Raw genomic sequence first — 14888 nt, forward strand, 5'->3', positions numbered from 1 at the left:
ATTGGAATGTTAAATTTTAGAGTATCCTGGTTTCTTAATGAATAAGAGTTAGCAGGTAAAATACATGGTCAAAGTAAGTCCTGCAAATATTGGGGGATTAATCCATGAACTATCTTGTTGAATAGCACAAGTTTATGTATTTTCCTTCTTATTGCTAAGATATCCCATACAACTTTATTATAAAGTATCGATCTTGATGAGTTTACCCTTAAACCTGTAATTATTCGTGCTGCTACAACTTGAACATCTTCAAGTAAATTTGCATTTCTTTTCTATACAATTTTCCCAAACAATATTTGAGTATTCAAAGGTGGTCCGAACATAAGAAAAATAAATTTCGTAAATTCTATGATTGTTATAAGGATCTAGTTTGCCAATGCAACCTATCATTGGGTAAAATGCTGTTTGACGTGTTTCATACCGATTGTTAGGCCGTTCTTGGCACACTGATTTTGACTACGGATAACTCCGTTTACCTGATTAAGATATAGGGCTCACGGCAGGACTGATCGGTTAACATGGGATGCTTACCGCGATACTCCTCCTAGGCACCTGATCCCACCTCTGATGTGTCCAGGGGACCGTGTTTGCCCAACTCTCTCTATTGTATTTCTTACAGGAGTTATGATATTGATTACTGTTCGTTATCTTCACCTTTCATGTATGTGCTTAACGCAATTGCACAATTGATTCAGATTTTTAAAAAGTCATTTCACAATTCAGGAAAAACAACCACTTATCAAAATACTTAAATCAAGATATCTAAAGCCAAGTGAAAGTCAAAGATAAAGAACAAAGATCATTTTAGTACTTCCCAAAGAATACAAAAGGTAGGAAAAAACACGGACCCCCAGACACACCAGAGGCTAGATCAGCAGGCATGCTATCGAAGGTTTCCTAGAAATATTCCTAAAACATGACTTAAGATATGTTTGTGGGTGATTCTTAGGATGGTCCTAAGACATATCTTAAGATGGACATAGAAACTCACTTAGGACAAATCCTAACTAGGATAGATTTAAGAGATACTTAGGAAAGTGCTTAAGAATTGTAAAACTACAGACCAAAGGACGATGATATCAAGCAGTGGTTTCAAACTGTTTTGATGACTTGTAAGATTGTATATGATCATGCAAGGTAATATTGTTAAATTTTGTTTTTAAAAGTAACACACACACCGGAGTGAGGCTTGAGGAACAAAACCACTACTACTCCCGACTTAGTGATTACACCACTGCAAGACTCTAAAAAATATGCATAATTTAAAAAAATCTCCCCATCACGTTCTTTTTAAATTTCTTACATATAGATATACATGTAATAGAAAACAAGTAAGATCATTCAATTTTATATAGAATTTTCCGTTTACATATACCTGCATGTGTTGATTTTTCCGTTTACATATACCTGCATGTGTTCATTGGTGAATGGGGATTTGATTTTAAAATGAATACAATCTATTGCTCCAACAATGTTTGGAAAATGAGAAATTTAATTTAAAAACTTTTTTTATTTGGCTTAATTCTGTAACATCAACTGGCATGTATGTGTATTGTTTGGAAATTCCGACTAAGCAATTTGTAGCGTCATTAATATAATTTCCTGTGTTTGTCTTGAAATATTGCGACGATCTCTTGAAAACTTCCACTGACATAAAAGCGGAGAGCTGCCATTATTTAGAGAGACGCTGGAAGTGAATGTTGTTTGAAACAAAGTACATTAATATACATGTATTGTGGATCATTGGCCGCGTGAGTCGGTATTTACTCACGATGCTGTGCATGTTCATCTGAGAACATCTAATCTAAGTGATTGTCGTAATATCTTAAGATACGGTCACTCCGGATTCCCCTCCCTTGCACACACATTTAGGCTCGTGCGGAAGCCACAGTTAAACATAAAAAGTTTAAAATATCTTAAATTCATCTTAGGACGGGTCTAGTGATGTCTTAACTTTAGGATAAATCTTAGGATATACCTTAAGTTAGGACGGATTCAGTGGCCTCACCTAGGACTAAGATACATTCTAAGTTTATCTTAAGATATCTCTTAGTCCTAAGATGGCTTCCATGGCATGCCTGCAGGTGCCCAGGAGGAGTGAGCATCCCCTGTTAACCGGTGACAGCCATCGTGAGCCCTATATCTTGATCAGGTAAACAGAGTAATCTGTAGACAGAATCAGCTTGTAAAGAAGGCCTTAACAATTGGTATGAATCGTGTCAGCCAGCATTCGACCGAACAACGGGTTATGTCTGTATATCAGATCGTTCTAGCTACCATAGAATTCGTGAAATGCTGACTTTAAATGAGACTGTTGAAACCCCTGTAAATACGCTATTTTAATAATATGCAACAATGAAATCAAAGTAGTTTGGAGTCGTATGCTTTCGTTAGACGTGTTAATGTGCAATGGAAAAGGGTTAAAAACAGCAGTCTATATATGAATAGCATCAACACTAAGTATGTAAAAATAATGACATTCCACCTGCAGATTTGGGAAAACCAATGACATATAAAATCTACATATCCACTCTTTTGATGATCATACATTCTGTTATCTATTCTAAATTTTGAAACACCATCGCTTGAAATTCTGATAGTAAACTTTAACATGTTCTAGAGTGTTATACATAAAAAGTGAAGATAACGAACAGTGATCAATCTCATAACTCCTATAAAGGTGAAGATAAAGAACAGTGATCAATCTCATAACTCCTATAGAGGTGAAGATAATGAACAATGATCAATCTCATAACTCCTATAGAGGTGAAGATAATGAACAGTGATTGATCTTATAAATCCCACAAAGCATACAGATTAAGAGTTATATTTTGTCATGATTGATAGTCACTCATAAAGTGTTGAAACCCGTACGTGTTTGATGCTATTGATTTGAAAAAAAGTTTTGTGATGTCATGTTTACTTAACGTTCTTTGGAATGTTTGAGACTCCACGTTTCATTTAACCACTTCTTGGGTACGTTCTGGTAAATTATCATCTTCACAAGTCAAGGGTTATTGATTCGTTACCTCGCACTAACCCTTGATATCAGTGGCTATATAAAAGTTGGGCTCATTCTGATTGTTTCCACAAAAGAATGGGAACCAATGGGAATGCGGTTCTATTTATAACAACACAAAACGAGAGATTCAAATAAAAACACGTGTATTGATACCTATGTACAGTTTTGGCTATTTCGATCGTTTAAGCAATATTGTCTTCAGCAAAAAGGTTTCCAAACTTGATCTACTATCAATAAACCTAATTAATGGTGTGAATATTACAATTGCGCGTATACAGAATACAGCAGTATGAGATCGCGTCATTTGTATCCATGTACACCATAACAAGATGCAGTGATTTCATTGGATGTTTTATTTATAGTAAATTGCGTAATGGTCTAATGTACCCACCTTTCATATAGCGAATGATGTTAAGGGTTAGTGCGAGGTACCGAATCAATAACACTTGACTTGTGAAGATGGTAAATCATGTCTCCTTCACAGCACTGCAGTTAATATTTTCGCGAGAGCGAAGATAGGGTTTACTGGATCCTGCGATGTATCTCCGTTTGTAAGGCTTTTGTCTAGTTTCTGAATCCAGTATAGGTACGGTACGGTAAAAAGAGCATATTTTCTTGTATATTCTTTGTATTTATTGTGCTTGTAAATAGTTTATTAATGATGCTCACTGTTTTATATAGATAATGCTGAACAGATTCGTAACGTTGCGTTTGAAAATATTTTAGCGCGCGTAAATTTTACTTATCTTTTGGTGCATTATGTCCCCCATCCCCGCATGAACTACGTCCACCAACCTGTGTGTAACTCGTATTGTACATGTCGTCTGTCGAACCTGACGACTTTGGGCTGTACGTAATGAAAGTCTGTTAGAGTTGCCCCCCCCCCCTCCCCTCACCTTTTCATCGAGTTCAGCATTGTAATGAAACAGACAGTGAATTATCTCCCTTTGACTGTATAATCAAAAATAATTGTAAATATTGTAATTAATGTGTCTGTTGATTAAAAAGAGTTAAGAAGAATTGATATCATAAAAGAATAAAACAAAAAAAAATAGTTATGCATATGTAGATAGTCAGGTAGACTTTTTAAACCCCCTAATTAGATTGTGGTATGTAGAGTCTTGTAGCCTGTTAATATGTGAATGCTGGAACACATATATAGTGAGCAGCCACTTGGATCCAGGGTTCGTTCGTTGTCTAATTGATAGAAGTAGACGATAGTTATTGACAGTATCACATTGGTGCTCTTGTGAGTAAGTGATTCATAGCTATAGTTAAAACGTATCTCATTTCCAGTGTTAGAATCATTAGCACTGTGGGTTTTTGATATGCAACTGGCATAATACGGCAAGTGGCTATATATCAAGTGGCATTGCAACTGGCTGATGCAAGTGGCAATTGGCAAGTGTCATATGCAACTGGCCCATGCAAGTGGCTATAGACAGTTGGCATATGCAAGTGGTTAGGCCAGTGACTTACAAGACAAGTTGTTTAAATTAAAGACCAGTTGAATAACCAGGGGTTCAGGACACCAGACAGGTGTATAGAATATATGTATATTTTGTAAATTGTTTAACTTGTTGTATTTCGTTAAGCACCAGACAGGTGTCAATAATATTTGTATATATTGCAACTAGTTGTACTCCAGATAGGGCTTATCATTGTTCAATAAAACTCGGGTGAACCGGGCACGAGCCTAGACACACGGTAGACGCCCGGCACGTTACAGTAATATATATGTATTTTTATATAATTTTGCCGTTCAATATTTTATTAAATGCGTTTGGTATACGAAAATATTTGTGTAGAGTTTCTGTGGATCATCACATTGGTTTAATAGGACGTGTTAAATTCGTGCTCTAGAAACATATCGATTAGCGAGCCGAAAACATGCAATTTGCGACATATGCTATACATGTATATGATTGTTAAAAAAAAAATTCACAACCAAAATGCTTCATTATCCAATCTTAACAAAGCAAAGTCTGACAATTATGCATATCATTCCACTTTTATTTCTTACAATTGTTTTGATTGGACAAAAAATAAAGCTGAATGAGAATTTACACATCATTATATCCGAAATTTCGTGACCTGCTTCTAATTTAATTGAATCCAGAGGAACTTATCACACTTCTAGAAGTGCAACAGTCAGGCGTTAAAGGATAACTATTGAATCCAGAGGAACTTATCACACTTCTAGAAGTGCAACAGTCAGGCGTTAAAGGATAACTATTGAATCCAGAGGAACTTATCACACTTCTAGAAGTGCTACAGTCAGGCGTTAAAGGATAACTATTGAATCCAGAGGAACTTATCACATTTCTAGAAGTGCAACAGTCAGGCGTTATTCCTATTTTTATAATTGCGTATTTTGATATTTGGTTTATCCAACTCGTTGATAGGGTGTATTTATTCGCGAAGCAAGCCTCGCGAATAAATACACCCTATCAACGAGTTGGATAAACCAAATATCAAAACACGCAATATAGATATCCTCTATTTAGCTGGGTTTGGATCCTATTCGATCTTCAAAAAATGTCATTTCCACGTTAACAACTGACGTCAAGCGTCAAGAACGAATCTTTGAAATCAGTTTCTGTAGTGTTCTTATCAATATTTACGATAATTGTTGAATTACATGTAAACATTTCTAGTCAAGTTATTATAATACATGTATGATTTAACTCGTCGAAGTTAAATCGGTTTATCAAAGCTTAATATCAATATTTGTTACTAATCTGTAATATGTCTTACGGCGTGACCGTGTTTGAGGGCGAAGCAAAACATATTGGCATCAGTATCTAGATCCATAACAGGGCAAAAATATCTCGAAATATTAGCACCTAACGTGTGAGGACAGAGCTCAATCAAAGTACATGTATTCTAACTTTAGACATTTTTGATCCGCCTATTTATTGAACGCGGGAAACGCTATGTAACTGATGTAAACAGTGAATTGTTACGTCATATTCAGCGTCAGTGTTTAGCAAATACACAAACATAGGAGACATTGCATTGTACAATCGCGTTTTAAAGTAATGCCATACTCGCTCTACGTCACTTGCGATTGTAAAAGACGGAACCAATATCGGTCAGTTTCACCATTTCGTATTTTACCGTTTTTGACCGTGATCGGTTTGATTTATACCGTGCAAAAAGCGTATCCGATGGCTCGGCATAAACTCCAAGGAAAATATTGTAAAGAAGCGAAACTTAAACGTCTAAACAATTTATCTCGGGCTAGAGACGCACGATGGGATAAGCAACACGCGTCAGACTCTTCCACCGCAATTAAATTAACGCCTATATCCAACTACGATCATACGTATACCTGCACCGACGATCTCATTCATAACGTGTTTAGTGAGAACTTGCAAGATTCTAAGAAACCGAGAGTGTCAAAGTCAAAATCTGTCATTGGAAAAGTTGTACAGTATTTGTCAAATCTATAAGACTGTTATTTTTTTAATTTTGTGTTTATAAAATTTAGATCGTGTGTTTTTATATATATGCATACTGTATATATGTATCAATTTCTCAAAGGCTGTTCATGTGATGTGAAAATGAGTCATATATATGTAGTACACATACATTGTTTCTATTGAATGAAGCAGAGTTCATGCAAAGTATTATCAAATTAGATTTCATTTGAGATGTTTATTTTCAATTAAATATAAAGATGTTATCTTTGGTTACGTTAAATCTATGCAATGATTCTTGTTGTCCATTTCAAGGGGTACCTTTACATTATTGGCTCTGGGATAAAAATAGATGTGAAGACCTTTGGTCAAAGAAACATGCATTAAAGTGCCGTTACGTTAAATCTTTGCAATGATTCTTGTTGTCCATTTTAAGGGGGTACCTTTACATTATTGGCTCTGGTATAATAATAGATGTGAAGACATGTGATTCTTTTATTGTTTTCTGTTAAGCAGATGTTCATTCTTAATTAAGTTTAAGAATTTTATGCTTTGGTCAAAGAAATATGCATTAAAGTGCCGTTATGTTCAATTTTGGCAATGATTCTCGTTGTCGATTTCATTGGGGGTACCTTTACATTATTGGCCCTGAGATAAAAATAAATGTGATGACATGTGATTTTTTTTATTGTGTTTTTTTTTTGTTAAACAGATGTTTATCTTTAATTTACTATCAAATTTAAATGTTTGTGTCAGAGGAATTTCCATAAAAATGACATGATGTCCAATTTTCTCAATGATTCTTGTTGTACAATTTTTGTGAGAATGAGGCATATATTATGTAAAATTTTCTTTTAGTATTTTCCATTCATAAAAACAAATGTGTATATACTTTAAGGTAAATAATCAGAACAACCATGTGTAATATAATGACTATTGTACTATTTTTACACAGGTTGTAGCTTAAAATGTCATAATTGGTAAAAACGCTAAAAAAAACTGTTAACAAATGATAGGGGTATACATGTTTGATAGGCTGGTTTAGTAAATCTGATGTGATTAGACCTTTATTTTGTTGTTGTTTTCTTTTGCTGGAATGTTTGTCTGTATAATAAACACAAGCAGAGCTCTCCCTATAGGTAACACGTATATATACATGTTTAAAAGGAAAATATAGAAAACCTATGAAAAATTAAACGATACCTATGGAACTTGAAAATTTTGGTCCCAATGGCGTCGATTCGAATACTAACACGTGGACATGTATTCGTTTTGAATCTCGTGTACCCAAGTACATTCTGAGATGTTACATGAAATCCGTAAAAGCATGTAAATCTTATTTTCTTAATCATATATAATCACTCCTCGATTTAAAACGCGATTGTACAATGCAATGTCTCCTATGTTTGTGTATTTTCGGGTATCCGTGAGGTCATAAATTACGTCACGAGCACCGTGCAAGATTTCCCAGCTTATGGAAATTCGAGAGGTAAGACGAACGCCCGCCGAAGACAGGCAGGATTCAAACCGAACCATAAGCTCCTGATATTGTAACTGGTACATATCATCACCATGATGTGAGGAAAATGCCTATTGTTTTTTTTTTTCAAGATCAAAGGTCATGGTCGCAGTATCACTTAATAGGAAAACATTATAGGCAGGATACAAACCGAACCGTGAACTCCAGGATATTACACCTTGGTACATTTGATCACCATAATAAGAGATGGATGTCTATTATTTTCAAGGTGAAAGTTAGGTCATGGTGGCATTATCGCCAAGTAGGAGAACATTGTAGGCAGTATCCAGGCCGAACTGTTGGGGCTAGGACTGTCAAACTCGGTATACATACACTTTATGCCAATGGAGGATGTCTATTGTTTAACAAGGTCATAGATCAAGGTCGTAGTAGCAGAATACAGACCAAACCATTGGGGTTATGACCATCAAACTTCGTACGTATACATCCTATGCCAAATTAAAAAAAAATAATAGAGAGTACATGATTTGTCTGTTTTTAAAATGTATGTCATACCCTGATGATTGCAAATACTACTTGAAGATAAGTTCTACAAATCATGGTGTAAGAAAACACCCTATATTAGTTTTTCATGGGCTTATTATGTACCGTTGGCGGTACTTCTGTTATTTAAGCCTCGGAGCGAAGATAAATGTAGCTACGACCAAGGCTACAGGCTCCTAGCGTTAATTTTGCAAATTGTTGCCTGTACCAATTTTGGATTCATGTATTCTGGTCAATTTTGACACCTTTTAAAAAAAAACTTGCATACTACCTCAATTTCCTTAATTTTCACGGTACTTGATTAAATTTACTTTACATATTGTTGGCGATAACAAAAAATGGAGGAGCGCAACCTTCGACCAGGGGAAGAAGGAGGAGGATCCCTGCTGCGAGTGAGCCCGGGGGTAGTGATGATCAGGGCCAGTTCACGGGTGTTAACGACAACCCTTCGCTACGCTTTACTGACGAACAGATGCAACAGATGACAGATTCTGCGGGCATGGCGGCCAGTGTAACCAAGGTTCCCATCCCAGCCCGGGCCACGGACTCAAGTTTGAATTGCGAGGCTACCCCTTCAGGTTATGCAGACTTGGACTTCAATGAAAACGGGGATTAGTAGTTACTCGCCTGCGTGGGCAAGCGCATAGTTATAGTCGCCAATAATTATAAAATCAAACTTCAAATTTCTAATGGCCAATATGTCAATCTAGCCAAATTGACACATTGATAGGTTGACAAAACACGGACAGTCACGGACGCACGGATGCACGGAAATAGATAAAAATAGTACAAATCACGGATTCATTTTGCACGGATGATAAAAATTTCCGTGCATTTCCGTGCATTTTTTAAAATATAGAATATGCATGTGCATGTAGGTAGTGGATATGTAGGTAGAATCTACCAGTCATGGACATTTTCTGTGCATTGTGACGCCACTGTAATTGTTAAACATGCGACATTTACACTAAATTACAGACGGAAGACTATATTTCTTTCATAATACAAGAATAATATTTTATTTTAATCGTTATTCTCTTATAATTCTTTAATAAGAACAATTTACAGAATTTCCGTAACTTTGGTATCCGTGACTATAAAATCGTCCGTGACTTTAAAATCATCCGTGATTTAAAAAATCGTCCGTGACTTTTAAGATTTGTTCATGCAGTTTCCGTGATTTGATGTGTTTATGGATGTGATAAATAATGATAATTGTGTTTCTAGTTTTCAATTTTATTGATCCGTAAATTATGTTAAAAACGGACAAGTCCACATTTGGAGTTATTACTGTGCAGTGTATGTAAGTACACCAAGTTGACGTTACCATTCACCATTACGTATAAAAGGTTTAGAAAAGAAGTTTACGTCCCTCTCTCACCAAACTTTAAAAACATTGCTGTGATACACTACCTTGGAGACGCATCTTTCTCCAGGCCAAAAGCGCACGGAAATTGCACGAAACAAACAAAAATTTCCGTCAGAATTACAGAACGTAGGAGTTACACTCACGGATGAATCGCTTGGTCGAATTAACGGAACTGTGGATCACGGATGGCTCGATGATTTCGTCATTGACTTTCACTTAGCGCAGTCTATCTAGAAAAAACAATTTCCAATTATCGCGGGCTTTCAACTATGCGTTTATGCTGAAAAGCCATGCTTTCGCCCAGTTGTGGACAATTTTATTCAAATAGTCAATACACATCCGGAGAGTGGTGGTCTGCACTGGGTCATGTTCACAACAATGAATGTCAATTTCATATATGATGTTATTAAATTTCTTTTAATTATTTACGTGCAATTTGTGTTATTATTCCAGGTATTACATGCCAGTACACATATAATACACTTTTTTTTTTTAGATTCACGGAAATTGTTATCATCCACGGATGAATCCGTGATTTGTATTATTTATTAAATCACGGACAGATTTTTTCTTCAGTCACGGATACCATAGTTTACGGAAATTCCGTAAATTGAAGAATTCATATGAAATAACGATAAAAGACTTGTATTTGAAAGAAATATAGTCTGCCGTCTGTAAATCTTACATTATCATATACTTTCAATTTCATCTCTTCTTTTTTCTTTAAAAGTTTGCGGGCATATATCACACGATATATGCCCGGAAACATTCCGGCCCGCAAACATTACGTCACAATCAAATTTCTACGCCGTTAATTTTCAAATTTTTCGTGTTTTTCATCTTTTACTCAGTTAAACCGATAAAGTTATTGTTAAAAATAAAATTATTGTTAGTTTCTAAATGAAATTGAAAGTATATAATAAAAAGGTTATACACTTTGTATGGGAAATATGACGACCTCGTTTTTTGTCGCGAACGGACCTCGCAAGCTCGGTCCGTCTACGCGCCAAAAAACTCGGTCGTCATATTTTCCCATACAAAGTCTATAACCTATAATTGTTATGATGTAATGAAGGAATCACGGAAATATTGCATACAAATCACGGACAAATGTTTGTGACGAAACAATTACGGTGACGTCACAATGCACTGAAAATTCCGTGACTGATAGACATTCCCTGGGGTGTACACAAAACAATTCAAAATATGTTCAAAGTCACAAATCAATTGATTTTATAATTTGAAAAAATGCACGGACAATTTTATTATCCGTGCAAAATGAATCCGTGATTTCGCAGCCCTTCACCGGCAATGGTGTCTCTAAATGGGACTTTACTAAGAGGCTTCCACCAGGGCTTCGCCCCCAGACCCCCTGCCTCATAAAGTGCCCCCCCCCCCCCCCCCCGTAACCGCAATTCCTGGATCCGCCCCTGAATGAAAACATAGAGAGTTGCCTATGTGGTGACAAACCGGAAACTCACCGGAGGAATTTCTTTTTTCTTTTTCGAAGTGTATATCCGGTCAATACTCGACCAGGCCATGTACACTACTAGTACTTCTGCACTACTACACGGTAATTCGGTGAAAGGTAAACTAAGGGTATTTCTAAGCTGTTAGTTTATTGAAATGACGATCATTAACTGCTAGCAATAATGCCTTACTTAGATGTGTGCATCAAGAAACGGATATCTTATCGCTTGTGCTAAAAATAATTTGGGACAAATACATGGTTTGGGTGATTACGAACTAACGAATGCATCCGATTTGATTCATCAACAGGGATTCGGCGATTATGCCATGAGTGCGATATTTGGTTTGATCCCTAATATGTTGACGGTGCTACCGTTTGAGCGAGCGCAGCTTCATGTATGTACATATTTTGTAATGTTCATGCTTTGATCAGGTTCAATTAAAAAACAATATCTATTTACCAAATACTCATTACATGAATTTTCTCCCAAGGTTCTATATTAAAAATCATTAAAACATGTATACAGTGGAGCCTCGTTAATCCATACACTTTGGTTCCCAGCAAAATCGTCCGGATAAATGCAGTGTCCGGATAATTGAATCGCATATTTCTATCTTTACATAAGTAACCAATATGTGCCTACTTTATTGATGCATAGTGAATTCAACACATTCTATCATTGGATTTGACCATTTGCATTAGTAAATAAATTATGATAATGTTAACATTTACATGTATTTCAAAGCACTAAAATTTAATGTACGTGTTCAGTGTATTTGCCTGTGCTTACATTGTACATACATATGATCCCTACAAATAAATATACAAAACTGTGTACAGTATGCACTAAAACAAATAATGAAGCACTTTATGTAACTATAAGTAAATAAATCATTAGTAACTAACATAATCATTTACACTTCAAACATTTCATCACACTTTTACTTCTTAAAGAGGCTGGTAATTTCCATCTGTCACGATTCATGGGTTTGGCGGTTTGTTAAAACAATCTTCATCGTCCAAAGTTGATATAAGAATTTCGTGATTATCATGTCAGTTGACAACATTCTTTAACCAAAATTCAATCTGCCAGAGTTTATATTTCTTATTCTATAATCATCCAAGACAATATTGGGAGAACAAAATCATTTAAGCTCTTAATATCAAGACCTACTACTGCTTTGATCTAGTCACGTGCACCTATTATTTTCATGATGCGATAATAACGGAACAAAACTCGTGTGAAACTAACATTACAGGTACATACAGAATTTAAATGTCATTTTCCTTAAAATGGTAATTTTCTCACTTCTACCCTGAGTTTAAAAATTCGAAAGCAATAAAGCTCTACAACATCGTAACAAGAATCAATCGTACACAGGTACATTCTACATGAGTGACATTCTAAACGTTAAAAACTTATACTACATATACATGTGCATGAACATACATGTATATTTCACGCCAATCAACAGTATAAAATCCAGAATCATGAAGTATAATCTACACTCTTTAGATTTGAATAAGCCGATATCAATTTACGAATCAGTACAACTGATATGTGTAGCAGTTAGAAAAATTATCATTACGGCATGATGTTCAATTTATTAATACGATTAGGGTATTGATCAAGACTATAAAATAATATGCAACAGATGTATTTACAAAATTCAACACTACACGCAATAAAGATCTTATGTGCGAAAATTGGCAATACAATGTCTCGATCGGCACATGCTATCTTACGGACTTATTATCACACACCACCTAATTGGAGGGAGGTGTTTACAGGGTACAGGTAATCGCTTCAATTAGACTGTTTGGCTTGTTTTCTTTATAATTTACGCCTTGCTAAAATTGTCCGACACAGACCTTCCCTAAACGAAATTACCGTCTGGATTAACAGTACAATTTTCAATGCATTAAAATATTTTGTAGGAAAAAGTGACCGTCTGGATCCGGAACACGAATTTCTGGATTAATGATGCAAAATAATGTATAAAAATTCCGTTCCCAAGAAAAATCGTCCGGAAGGTGAAGCGTCCGGATTACCGAGGCTCCACTGTACATGAATGTGATTGAAATATTTTTATGCTATATATACATTTTATTTCTGCTGCCTTCACTGTGACTTGCTTAACCTTTGATGCATGACTTGTTCTGAACTGTATGCTTTCAGCAGTCGACTGCCTCAACTTTCCTTTTTTTTCTACTCTCAATCTTTTCAAGTTACTAATTGTATGATAAAAATGTCCAAGCCTTTCAAATTTGTAAAACTGTGTTTTAACAGCACTGCCTTTGAACATAAAACGTATTTCAATATGATAATTTTAAAATAAATCGAGAATTTCAACTATTGGGCATGTATATGTGCGGGACCCACCACCACCACGACTACCACCATGCGCACATATCTAATTTTATAAAAATTAAATTCATATGATAATCTCCTTTTAGCAATGATATGTTCCAAAAGAGAAAATTAGTACAATTTTTATAATATTGTACATAATCCTAGTTGTAACACAATTATTTCAGCATTCACATATATATTATTGAATAAAATTGCAATATATTTAAGCCCCTCTCCACTGTTGTGAGGATACATTAATTAATTCATTAATACATTAATTCACAAAACCAAAACTAATTTTTCAGTCGTTAATAGCAAGTGGCATAGTTGGTTATCATGGGGGGGATCGTGGTTTGCATTATCGGACATGTTAAAAGGAAATGGATTCAAGCACTCATTATTTTTAGTGCTCCCTCACATATTCTAACAATTAGTTTCCCTTTTTCTTGTTAGAATAATAAATTCCTATTGAGAATTTAGTATTTTAATCAGATTTGTGGTTTGCAGTCGATGATACACAATTTGTATTCGATGCCATATTACGTATGCCTAATGTTTACGTATATTCAATATTGTCCCGGTAGTATGACTAATAACAAGTACGTATCTAGATCCGCCACTGTCTGTCTTATTATGACATACGTCAAAAGGTAGATATGATGTCACACATCATCTTAGCCTGCCTTTCATAAACATTGCACTTTGTTAAACATTTCGCTTAATGTTGCACTGAATTTTGGAGGTAGGAGGCCACAAGATTAGGATGATAATCCATGTAAGTTCACAATCATATTCTAAGGTGTGACTTTGTGAGATCTCAGCCATTTTTGACAAGGGACTTCTAGGATTGGCGTCAAAAAATTTTCCTTGTTAGAGGTTTAGATTTAGCTCGGATTCTTTCACGCGCTCTAGTCATTAGAGCTCGCAGTACGAGCCAGCACTTTACTGTGGCTTGCTGCACTCACTATTACAAATGTACAGCGGTAAATAAATCAAAGTCCTGAAAGATGGGGTCAAATTATCCAATGCATAACTTTCAGTAATGGTGCAGTTATGCTAATATGACAATTCATATGAAAACTCTCCAGACAAATACTTTAATCAGACATAGGTTTTGAATTGCAGACTTACGTACAACTTCCTATTCGTGTTTTTGATACAAGAAAAGAAGTGTTCAAAATCGAAATTTTCTTGAAATTTGTTCCTTTTTTTATGGTTTTGAGGCCAA

The 14888-nt window shown here is 35.4% G+C and overlaps 1 protein-coding gene across 2 annotated transcripts in view; it reads left to right on the forward strand.

Moving 5' to 3' along the window:
* Positions 1-11325: 11325 nt before the first annotated feature.
* LOC125657557 (monocarboxylate transporter 5-like) overlaps positions 11326-14888 on the forward strand; it is a 24235-nt gene continuing 20672 nt past the window's right edge. The window contains exon 1 of one of the 2 annotated variants that reach the window (XM_048888214.2): positions 11326-11424. The gene's annotated coding sequence lies outside the window, so the exon portion shown is untranslated. Of the gene's footprint in view, positions 11703-14888 lie in introns of both variants that reach the window. The other variant, XM_056149845.1, reaches the window with a different exon arrangement.

The sequence above is a fragment of the Ostrea edulis genome, chromosome 9, assembly GCF_947568905.1.
Source record: "Ostrea edulis chromosome 9, xbOstEdul1.1, whole genome shotgun sequence".
Taxonomy (NCBI): Eukaryota; Metazoa; Mollusca; class Bivalvia; order Ostreida; family Ostreidae; genus Ostrea; species Ostrea edulis.